Here is a 12,543-nt window from a genome sequence, read left to right as displayed (position 1 = left end):
ATGTTGTTTCACGCTACTCTTTTCTTTTGCATCCAGACAAGCATATAAATGTGATAACATATAGGACTAGCCTCTGCTCGAAAATATTACTAGGCTTTTCCACCGTGAACAGAGAATTAACCCTTATAAAAATGACTATTGAAATGTTGTTGGCATATTGTTGAGGAATTGTTGACACAATATCCTTTCAATAATACCTTAATAGTTATTGAACGCACACAATACCTCAACAATAAAGTTGTTGAGCAATTCACAATAGTAAAGTCATTACTAATTGGTGTTGACGTATTGTTGAATAATATTGAACATTGTTGAGCAATATTCAGATTCAATATATGTCTGAAAAACACACGTAGGCGTGTGTGTGTTTTTCACATATATATTGTTTTGCACATATATATTGTCACGGCGGTTAACCGTCGTGGTGCCTGAGCGGCTCTGGCGCTGCACTCTAAAGCACGAGGTTACGGGATCAAATCTCGGCCGCGGCGGCCTCATTTCGAAGAGGGCGACATGCAAAACACCCGTTTGCCATATTCTGTGGACGTTAGTGATTCCTATAGGTGGTCGAAATTAATCCGGTGTCCCCCACTACGGTTTGCCTTAGAATCAGATCGTGATTCTGACTAGTAAAACACCAGAGTTTCATTTATTTAATCATTAAAGATGGGTGATAGCATGAGAATTTTTTCTTGTGCTTCAGCGAAGTGGAATTTCGAAAGTGCGGAATGACGGGTCGCAAAAGTCCTATAAAGATTAGTTCTAACCAAAACGCTCTGAAGGTACATCGCCAGAAATTGAGCAGAAACGTATCCGTAGAAACAACCGATCAGATCCATTTTATAAATATAGCAATGCTCTGCCTTTCCTTGTTGTTCTAATAAAGTGTGTGTACTTGTAGTCTTCGAAACGAGATATGCGTTCAAAAAATAAGATCTAGGCTATATATGACCAAAGTAGTTGATCGAGATATACCTCGAGCAGGAACCTTCTTCTTGAGACATCTTGGGTGTGTTATCTGTCTCGTCACTGTACTGCTTGTTTTGTTTATAATGCGTTAGCATTAGGAGTGCTGGCAGAAGTGTATGTATGTGAGGTGCGGGAACCCGGTAACGTGGTTGATGTAGAAAGGAGACGGAAGAGTTTGGAACGTCGTGTGCGTGTGTATGTATGTATGTATGTATGTATGTATGTATGTATGTATGTATGTATGTATATATGTATGTATGTATGTATGTATGTATGTATGTATGTATGTATGTATGTATATATGTATGTATGTATGTATGTATGTATGTACGTACGTACGTACGTACGTATGTATGTCGCTTTGCGACGTTAAACCCCATATTACAATTTGACTTTCATTGAACTCATATTCAAATGAAACTGTTGAGGCAATTGCTATTCTTACGACCTAAAAAAAACATTGTTTGAAGCCCGGCCCATGGTGCGTTGTTGTTCATGGGTAATGTGCAGACATTAGATTAGGTCATTCTGTCAGTCAACTTCCATTAAGCGGTAAGAAGTTGCAATTTCTTCCCGTTGTACTTTTGGCAAGGAGTCGCCTGCCGAAAGCGTGTCCCTGTGGCGCAGTGGATAGCGCGTTGGACTTCTAATCCAAAGGTCCCGGGTTCGAACCCCGGCAGGGATGTTTTTCTACAATGTATGCACATTTCTTTTACTCTATGTAGCTGTTTGAATATGACCAAATGTGAACCCGTCCATGGTCTAACTTACCACTACGGATCTTTTGATGATGAAATCACGAGATGTATTTCATGTCAACTCATTTGTCTCCTGAACCAGTGAACCTCACTGACAATAGCGTAACAAGCCCATGTGCCTATTTATAATTTATTTTAAACCAAGATATATTCAACCTCGCTTACCCCCCTATTGACCAGCCAGCCTCAAGTTCAAGATCTTTCTGGACTGTGCTGAGTGCAGCATATATAGTGGTGCAGCTAGACAGTAAGATACATTCCACTTAAATAACGTTGGGGGGTTATTCGCACGGCTACCAAGTTCCCGAAAAATGCATCTTCATTTGCAGTGCATTCATGCAGGCGTAATACTTCCCATGGGTACGACATATTCGCAGTGGAGTGTCATGCTGTTCAATCTAGCCGAAGGGTGGCGCATCCATCGGCTTATTGGGTTCTAGAATTACGAACACTCTAAAATTGCACGGTTTAGTCATAGGATAAAATCAGGTATAGTTTGTTAGGCTTATTTCACGTATAAAATTCTAGCCCTCAATTGGACAAGGCATTAAAGATACACAAAACAAACTCCAATGAAGCGACGTGCAGCAATAAAAAAAAGAAGCATCCTTGCTGGGATTCGATCCAAATGGCCTCAGATCAGTCCGACACACATCAGTCCGACACACAATCCGCTGTGCCACAGGGTTGCTTTTTTTTCCCTCTCTATTGCCACTTTCAAGACACACAGTGCAGACATGACAAAGATATTCAAATGCTAGAAACGTTCTCTGGTATTAGAGAACGTATTTCTAACAATAATCGCATATTCTAGAACAATTCTACTTCAGGCAACTAGTCTGGCAGAGTTGTTTGCGACTTTTATTCCATCGCAAATATGTGGATACTGCCTTGGAAGTATTTTGCGTCGCCGCTCTGTGTCAACGTTAGTATATCGTATACTACTGCCATACGACGTGTGCGCAGACTGTGCTGCACAATGAACATGAACAAATCGTAAGGTATTCGTCTTTCCCATCTATATTCGAAAAACTGGTTTCCTTCAGGGTCCAGTGAAAAGTATTTCTTAAGGGTCTGCTGTATAATATACCACTCGTAAAGCTTTGCTTGGAATTAAAGAGATGCACACTAAAGGACTAAAGGCACGTTTCGTGTACCGGTGATCTAAAAGGATGTTCACAATGCTACTGTAACCACTGTAAGTACGTGACATGCAGAAGTTGCATAATCAAAGTTTGGCATAGTTCTAGTGCCAATTAATTTACCCACCGCAAACAATACAAGGTAATAAGTGTCGCTGCATGAAGTGTAAGTAAAAGGGCTAAGATATGAAAAATGATACCTTGCCAAATCAGCATGGCACAGAGCAACAGCCAGTACTTCTCACGTGGAAATAAATAGTTACACAGTGCGCTACAAGTAACCCGACTGCGAAGCAGCGGACCGCATATAAGCCGCCATGCTCAGTGCTGAAAGTGTTCTTTGCAAGCATGATTACCTCTCGATAATTAAAAAAATAACTGATGTCTGTCGGCATGAGGTACAGTTTGTTCCCCGATGCACATCTGAACTGAGAAGAGTGATGCATGATTCCAGTTTTGGGCATTGTACAAAAGGAAGCTAGCGCCCTGCCTTAGCTAAACTTACTGTGGCAAATACTTTTTCCCAAAACCACAACTTCAGGATCAGGAAGCATACAAGACTACAATAAAGGAGCACTAAAAACAAATATTAATATACTATAGAATAATGCACTTCCACAAATGCAAATGGGATATTATTCTTACTTAGGAAGCATTGCATCTCGGAAAGGGCCATAATATGAAGGACTGTTGAGGACTTTACTTAAAAATTCTGGCATGATCTTCCCCCTAGCTGTTCCTTTGGGGCAAGTAGAGAGTTTTCTATGGCTGGGCACAGCCACAGCATGTGATCAAAAGAGCATGAATCGGCTCCGCATTTGGGGCACGACTGCGGATGTCTGGGTCTATCCTGCTTAGGGACCGCTGAGTGGGGTACGTGCGGGTTTGTAGCACATCCAGCTCCAGGCAGTCCGGAGCGCCCACGACATTGCAACAGGATTTCGCCTCCCGGTCACATCGTGGGCGGAGCCACCGTCTTGACCTGAGGGATTCCCCCTGGCCACAGTTTCTCAGCACCAATTAAACTTCTTGTCACCGTCGCGATTTTCCCCGAGCATAATAAGATTTTGTAGCATCTACCTAAAGAAAGAACTATAAAAAAGAACTGTACACTGCCATATAAGTGTTAAAGAACATTTGCAAATAGAGAATACTTCGGCATGATGATGACGAATAGTTAAGTTTGGTCGCACAACAGCTACAATGGCTATCGAGTGCGAAGGCTGTGGTGATTTGTCAGCTCAGGATAATAGGAATTTCACATGGTGACTTTCTGGGTCTCTTCATGCATTAAGGAGATCCAAATAAAGCAAAATACCTGGCAATCAGTTTTTTTCAATCAGTGGAGTCATAAGTGCCGTGACATGCGTGCTTAATCCATTAAAATATTTTGTCCTTCAGTTTCAGCACTAAGAAGCAATTGTTAGTTTTTGCGGAATAAATGAAGATTAAGATTTAAAACAGGCGTCTACCGGCATACCCCAGTTAAGTATTCATATTGTGTTATTTCAACTAAGTCTGAACCTTTGATATGGCGACATATTGAGGGCAAGCATCTTTAGTGAAAGTGCGTGGTCACAAAGTATATTCTGAGAGATGGACTTTTCTGCTTGAATGGCGAATGATGAACGAAATAAAAATTGACATTCACTTGCGTATCCTCACTTGATTTGAATGCGAAAGCACTATGATTTCTCTTGTTAATTGGTTACATCCATGATACGTGACGTCATACATTGTCACGTGTCCTTCACAACTCTACCTTAACCCAACTTAATCCATCTTGATCTAATTTGTAACAACCTTAATCCACTTTAAGCCACCTTAACCCACCTTGCTCTAATTAGCACCGACATTAATCCACCTTAATTCACTTTATTCCACCTTAATCAACTTTAATTCACCTTGATTAACTTTATTTTACTTTATTTCACTTCAAATTAACTACCAAAATTACTACTAATTAACGTTGTGATACAATTTACTATCTTCTGTATTACTACTGACGTCATAAAAGACGCTGCTAACGTCACATTGATCTTTGGTACCACTCGTTGTGGACAACGCCAGCTTTTCTGCCTCATGGGACATAAAGGGATTTCGTATTATTAATCATATCCAGTAGTTCCTCAACTGACAGTCATGCGTTCACTTAACAAAACGGCGGCTCGGCAAAGACCGAAAATATCGGTTAGCACAGAATCGATAGTGAGATAGTACGGTTTGCTGTGCAATAGGTTAGCGAAGGCCTCCGTCACGCACTGCTTCAGCGAAATTGCACCGAACGCAAGACAGTCGTCAAAATGTCCAGAGCATAGCAGATGCTTCGAAGATAAAGCCCACTTGACTGAATGCTCCTACCGATGCTTGAGCGAGCGGAGAACTGCACCTTTACAAATTCAGTTACCGTTTGTTTTCTCGGTTGACTTCTTTGTTACTTTGATTCACTGGCCCCAATACAGCGCACATAGGCAGTCACTCACGACCGCGCTGGCACGTCTTCACGACCGGCCGCTTTCGGAGCAGACAGTCCTGGAACGCCGGCCTAGCTATACAGTCATCACACAACAAGTCAGTCAAGGCACTCTTGAAGTTTTTTCGATCGAGTGGACTTTCGTACAGACTATAGTTCTCACAGACGTCCCCAACCTCCCCCTTTTATTTATTCCTCGATTTTTTCTGGCTGCTTTTTTCCTTCCCTATTCTTTCCGCCTTTCATTCCTTTCATTCCCTTTACCCCTTTCCCCAGTGCAGGGTAGCAAACCAGAATCTTTTCGGGTTAACCTCCCTGCCTTTCCCACCAAGTTTCTCTCTCTCTCTCTTAATTCAAATATCAAATACTGGGGGCATTGAAGGAAATTCCGTGTACATTTTACAGCGCAGCACTTAGGCGCCTGTTGCGTTAAGCGTCGGCGTCGTCCTATACACGTAACCGAGCGAACGAGCGCAGCGAGGGATGAAAAAAATTTCGCCCTAAGGGCGAAACAATGAATGCGATAGCAACACAGCAATGTCATACGAAGTAAGGTGAGCGGCTTTGGTAGCAATATGAATTGTAGTAAACATGAGCTGATTAAGTAAGCAGGTGTGAATGCGGCGTAAGTAGACCGACATGAAGAGAGACTCGATGACCACGAGGAGGCGCGTGTGAAACGGTGGTGTTGATGAGAAGCGCTTCCCGTGGGCAGCGCGTGCGAAGGGACACACCTGTAGCGCTGCACTGCCGACCCGGGCAGCATTGCATGTGTAGCGTGCGTTGGAAAATGTGGCCCGACTATTACTAACTGATTGAACAAGCGTGGTGTGAGCGCGCACAAACAAACATGAATAGATCACACTGAATGACTGCAGACAACGACTGTCAAAACGCTGGCAGCAAGCGCATATATACGCCGCAGCAGCGGGCGAAGTATACGTGCGGTCTATCGCTTCATCAGAAACTGAGCGGCGAATGCACGGCGCATAAAGGTCAGAGCCGTGTGGAGATAAGAGACGGTGCGGACGAGCGACGAGCGCGGTTGTTGGCAGCGTAGAAGTGCGCCCCCCCCCCCCCCCCCCCACGCTCCCTCCGGCGCTGGCTTCCCGCTTCCTTGCTTGCGCGTGGGTGATTGAGTGCGTTCGCTCTCCGTCATAGCGCGCGTCCCCGCACGCTTCCGCTCGGGCATACGGCGCGCGGCGAAGATTTTATCTATAGGGAACCTCACGGCGACGGCGACGGCGACGACGACGCCGACGGCAGAAATCCGGTAGAAGTGTCCATATAATTGCTATCGCAATAAAAGAAAGCTTGTTCTGTGGCGACGATCGTTACGAAATGATGCCAGAGTCGCGTGCGTCTTTTCACCGATGACTCCATCGATAAGGCATGCCGTGAGTGCGTCTACCGATAGTGTATATGGAAACGAAGCGCTGCACGATCGGGGCCTGTCTGCGGCGGCTGCTGTGAATCGCGCCCACGCGTCATCCACACGCTGCCTCTCGCGATATCCCGATTATCGGGGCGGTCGTGCCACACTTCGCTCCGTTTGCAACGTGCCGCACCGAGACAGATTGTCCGCTGCAGCCAATATATCCCGATATCTTCTTCTTCTTTCTGGGGTTTTACGTGCCAAAACCAGTTCTGATTATGAGGCACGCCATAGTGTAGGGCTCCGGATTAATTTTGACCACCTGGGGTTCTTTAACGTGCACTACAACGCAAGCACACGGGCGTTTTTGCATTTCGCCTCCATCGAAATGCGGCCGCCGCGGCCGGGACTTGATCCCGCGATCTCGAGCTCAGCAGCGCAAAATATATCCCGATATGAAAACACGTATAGAGGTGCGCTCAAATATCGCATTAGGTAGCATCGTAATCGTCGGTGAATTGTTTTCCCTGATGAGTTTACCTCCTACGTTTATTTTTGATGACGTGCTGACATGCCATGCACTTCTCCTGTGACGTTCGGGTTCGTTTGCTTTTTGTTGCAAATAGCGTTGCGTGGTACATACGTGGCAAGGAGCACGGATGCTTAATTTTTTGTTCTTGTTTGCTAGTTCACTGGCATTTTTTCCAACGAGAACTTTTTATTTCCTCAGTTATTTTACACGACGGGCCGCTTTTTCGATTAACGAAAAGAACATTGCTAAGTATAGTAAGTTACTTGTAAAATGAAAGCAATAAATCTACCATTCAATGTAATAAAGGCCGTAGAACATACGCTGCAAAACAAAAAATCAGATAAGAAGGTTTGAATGAAAAGATGTGGGGGGGGGGACACAATTTTGCAAGCGCCATTGATTGTCTGTGTGTCGTGATATTGAAGCCCGCTTGGATACACGGACATCTTTGTTTTTTTAGCTATACGCCACCACGGCATTTTGTGTGACAAACTAAGCAGCCCAATCGAGGAATTGTGCGAAGACCCCTGATGTGCATAATGGATAATCTTTATTAAATACGCAAAAATCTTCAAGCTTACTGCATGCCACAAGTTTCATTCGATTTAAATGCGCATTAATACACATATTACTTTCTGCGCGTCAGACCGACCACTAAGAGTTAGTTCGCAAAAGAGCACTACCTTCTCACAAAAATCACATTTTGCACATTTGTTTGAGCGTTTTCTGGACTCAGGACGCCAAAAATACGTTTACGTGTATCCTAATATCGATTCCATTCAGAATACAAAGGCAATGTAAGGCACCCTTGTCTTCGCAGGAGCGGCAGAGCATCCAGTGACGGTGTTGAGAGAGGCAAAGACATTAGGATATTTTTTAAATACTTACTTAGCATTAGCGCCCCAAATTTCGGAAGTATTGCCACTTAGTCCCCGGTCACTAATGTGCAGAATTGGTCCCCTACGAATAAATTGTTCCATACCCAATGCTGCAATGTATATATGCAATAGTACGCATTTTTGTAAGCATCGAGGAATTGATTAAAAAGTGTGAAGTTTCACCAATCGTTGTAGTAGAACAAGTAATGGTTTAAACCTACAATGAGTATGATGGCACAAAACCAGTGTATACGGATGGCTCATGTACGAAACACAGCACAGCGTGTGCTTTTTTTATGCCAAATTAAAAGTACGACGAATGTTTAAGCTGTGTTTTAGTGCTTCTATAATCACCAAAGCACAATGAATGATTCTGGAGAAAGAGAAAAGAAAGAGCGAAGGCAGGGATGTTAACCAGAAAAGTGTCTGGCTGGTTAACCTGCACTGGGGGATAGGAAAACAGGAATATAAAGAAGAGAGAGAGGGGGAGGGGTAGACGTATACACGTGCGTGGACAGAACTACCCCGACGAAGGCACTCGCATAAGCCAGTCGTCTTGGTAAAGTACGAAAGGGTCTTTACTGCAGTCTGTGGTGATTATCAGTAGGGACTGTTGCAGTAGTGCCTGTTCGCTCAGGTGATTTTGGAAGTGACAAGGTTCATGGCGGCCAATCAACCTGCGGATGGATGGGTCGTTTGGGCATGCTGCTTGAGTTTCTCTGCAACTTTCAATCAAAACGTGCTCACATTAGAACAATAGTGATAATTACGAAGCTGAAGCACGTTGACGGCACTCGTGGTCATGAGAGCGCATTCAACTGGGTACCAATCATAGCAACATATCTTGAAATGATACAGGCGATTGGTAAGACGTGTAAAACATACATGACGAAGAATGCACCATTCTGCAGTTCAATTTCGAGGCTAGAAACTTGCTACTAAACCTCTCACTAAGTTTATGATTTGCGGCATGGCTTGACAACGAGGACAAAACACAAATCTTGTGTCCTGTAAGGCTGGGCACAAAAAAATTCGGTGTCTATGAAGATACCGCGAGGTGTTGAAAGCATATTACATCGCTTTTGCCTTGGTGTGGCTTACACAAACCACTTAGTTTTCAAAATTTATCGTGAAAGTTTCCTGTCATGTGCGTGTGGATGCCCAACGAGGACATAGTTCACATGTTGCTGGACTGTCGCCAATATACCCAGCAAAGGCAACAGATACACTACAAACTTAGGGCACCCGGCGATTACCCTTTATCTCTTGAGAGAATACTTACATCATGGCAAGTTAGTGTCCCTGAAAACACACCTTTCAGTGGAGCATAATACTAAACAAATTAAATTATGGGGTTTTACGTGCTAAAACCACGATCTAATTATGAGGCACGCCATAGTGGGGGACTCCGGAATAATTTCGACCATCTGGGGTTCTTTAACATGCGCCTAAATTTAAGTGCAGGAGTGTTTTCGCATTTGGCCTGCATCGAATGCGGCCGCCGTGGCCGGGATTTGATCCCGCGACCTTGTGCTTAGCAGCCCAACACCATAGCCACTAAGCAATCACGGTGGGTGTAGCATAATTCTTTTTTTTTCTTTTTTTTTGTAAGTACTGACCTGAGATCAAACTACTATAGGGAATATTTTGTGCGTTGAATCGCGCTGATTGGTGATGTTTCGTCCGTACTTTCTTGCTCTGTTATTTGTTAGTGCCTGCGCGTCCTGTAAACCGATCTTCATTATTCCTTTTTATTCATTAAATTTCGACGGAAAATTGTACCTTTTATAACAGTGACATGGTGTGATAGGTGAAGTGCGCGAGGCGATGCGAACGTGGCGCGTGGGATGGCCGGGAGCAAAAGACGATGACAAAGATGAAGTGCTGCATGAGTTTGGCTGAAGCGCGCCGAGCGTCGCATGAAAAAAAAGCAACATCTAAAGAAAAGTCCATGAGAGACTAGGAGAAAAGAAGACGAAGAGAATAAGAACGAAAGAGCGGGTACGTGCCACGGTTTAAGATCATCATCATGATCATCAAGGAGAGAAGACACGTCAGCGGTTGGAACAAGAGAAGGCGGCCAGGGTGCAGAGGTGTGAGCTTAACGGGTGCTTGGACCCGGGCTCACGAGGCCTCTACCTGGCCGGCTCTGCACTTGCCGATGACCTGGCGTCTTCCCACACCAGGCTGCGGTTTGCTCGACATTGAGCGCTCTCCAGAAGCTCCACGACGAGGTGCGGAAGAGTGGGCAGCCAGGCGACTGGGCCTGGATGCCTAGGCCTTCCACTCGATCACAGCGGGCCTGCTGGAGAATCTCGAGACGACAGCATGTGACCTTTTCTCAACGGCAATACCTTGATTGAGCCAGCGTCACGTCGGCCGTTCGAGACTTGCTCCCTTCCTGCGATTCCAGACTTCCTTTTGCTGGTGCCATTTCAACATGGACTTCTGGACCACCATCCCCCCCTATAACTGGTGAACGCTTTACTTGCACGCGACCTCCGCTTGTGTTGTTACCCCTATGAGGTATCTTAGTGAACTGTAACTTTGTTCCTTGAACTTATCCAAGTATATCGTGCTAGAACTGCCATTGTAATTTCTTTGCTTTGTTATTTCTAGTCCGTGTTAATAAGAGAGTATTATTTTATCTTGACAAATTTATCCTTGCGTGTGGTTTGCAGCCAGCCTTGTCTTTTATTGGAAGCACCAAGGCGCAACACCTCGGATGCGTTTTCTATCACACTCTAAAGAACCGAATAATCACAAATGGATAAATTTATCAATATAAAATAATTCTATCTTACAAACACGGACTAGGAATAACAAAGCAAAGTAATTACAATGACAGTTATAGCACGAGATACATGGATAAGTTCAAGAGCAAAGTTAGAGTTCACTGAGATACCTATATAGGGGTAACAAAACAAGCGGAGGTCGCGTGCAAGTGAATTTGAACTCCGTACTCACCTATTGCCAATCGAAAATTTTACTACTGAAATACATTTGTTTCATACATGGTACTCATTGAAGCGAGTGGTACATCTTATAATTATGCAGACATCACATTACATCACATTATACATTATACATCACATTTAAAGAACGTTCCTTTATATGGTTGTAGTTATGTATACACTTTGTGCTTTTATTCTCCTATATATACTAGTTGATGGCACAAGCATCAATGCCTCCTCCATCTTCTAAAACGTCATCCTTCCGGTTGCAGAGAGCATTTCATTATTTTGTGGAGTGCGTCAGGCCTATTTGGTCAGGTTTCATGGCTCCTACACGTAAGGGTGCGGCCGCGAATAAACGCAATATTGTCGCGCGACTGGCCGCTTGAGGCACTTCGGGTCTATTCGGGTGCTTCGTTCATGCTTGGAAAAACACTTATGTAGCAGGTATTCAGCAACAGAAAGCTGTATCAGGAGTTTTTCATGTTGCTCTACAATTTTCTCACTGACTCTTTTCATCAAATTATAATATTTGAGAGGAGGAGGAGGAGGAATGAACGTTTATTGCTAGAAACAGCGAGAAAGCGTTCTTTCTTCGCCCTAGGTGGGCGGCTCTCTCAGTCCAGAAAGCCGTTGGCTAATGCCGCAGCCCGGGCCCGGTTCACCAGACTTCGCTGATGCTTCAGGCTCTGTGCCGTTAGCATTGCCTCCCACGTTTCTTCGGTGGCTTGTATCGTTTGTGAGGCATCGTCTTGACTGTTTTTCTCGCGGTGTGGGCACACCAACACCATGTGTTGTAGGGTGTCTGGTACATCACCATATCGGCATAGGTATGAGAATTTAGTGGGATGCATCCGGTGCATGATAATTCCATAGACATATGTATTTGTTTGTAGTCTGCGGAGGGCGGCGGCTTCTTCCTTGCTTAATATTTGAGAAGTTTAATTAATTATGACTAATTATGTAGTTATAGAGGAATGCAAAAATAATTGGAGTATCCCCAAGCGATGGCAAACATTACTTTAGTTCTGTCCAGCTACGTGGCATTTGCATATTTTTTTAAGGTTTGGCTCAAGTTATGTGGGACACCCTATAGAACCCCAGGTAGTGGAAATCCGGATCTCCTTACTACAATGTGCCTCATAATGAGATCATGGTTTTGGCCTGTAAAACGACTCAAATAATCTTTTTGATGCTGAAGAAGCGCAGCGAAAACCTGCTTTCGTCGCTCTCGCCAGGGAACGTCATGCTCAAGAGACTGTCGATCGGAGTGCAGCTCAAACTGCAGCTCGCCCTCTCTGCCGAGCAGACGGTTCATCTTGTAGTGAGGGCAACGAAGCAAATATGCCTATAGATGAACTATAGGTGATCCGAATCAGCTGCTGCTTCTTAAGCTCCCTTTTACCACACACACACACACACACACACACACACACACACACACACACACACACACACACAC

The 12,543-nt window shown here is 44.3% G+C and overlaps 1 non-coding gene across 1 annotated transcript; it reads left to right on the top strand.

Annotated features, from left to right (window-relative positions):
• Positions 1-1,581: 1,581 nt before the first annotated feature.
• Trnar-ucu (transfer RNA arginine (anticodon UCU)) lies at positions 1,582-1,654 on the top strand. The gene has a single exon. It is a non-coding gene; the product is annotated as a tRNA-Arg (tRNA).
• Positions 1,655-12,543: the final 10,889 nt, after the last annotated feature.

This window comes from Dermacentor silvarum, chromosome 4 (genome assembly GCF_013339745.2).
Source record: "Dermacentor silvarum isolate Dsil-2018 chromosome 4, BIME_Dsil_1.4, whole genome shotgun sequence".
NCBI lineage: Eukaryota > Metazoa > Arthropoda > Arachnida > Ixodida > Ixodidae > Dermacentor > Dermacentor silvarum.
Note: the sequence above shows the minus strand (reverse complement) of the source record. Positions and strands in the feature narration are given on the sequence as shown.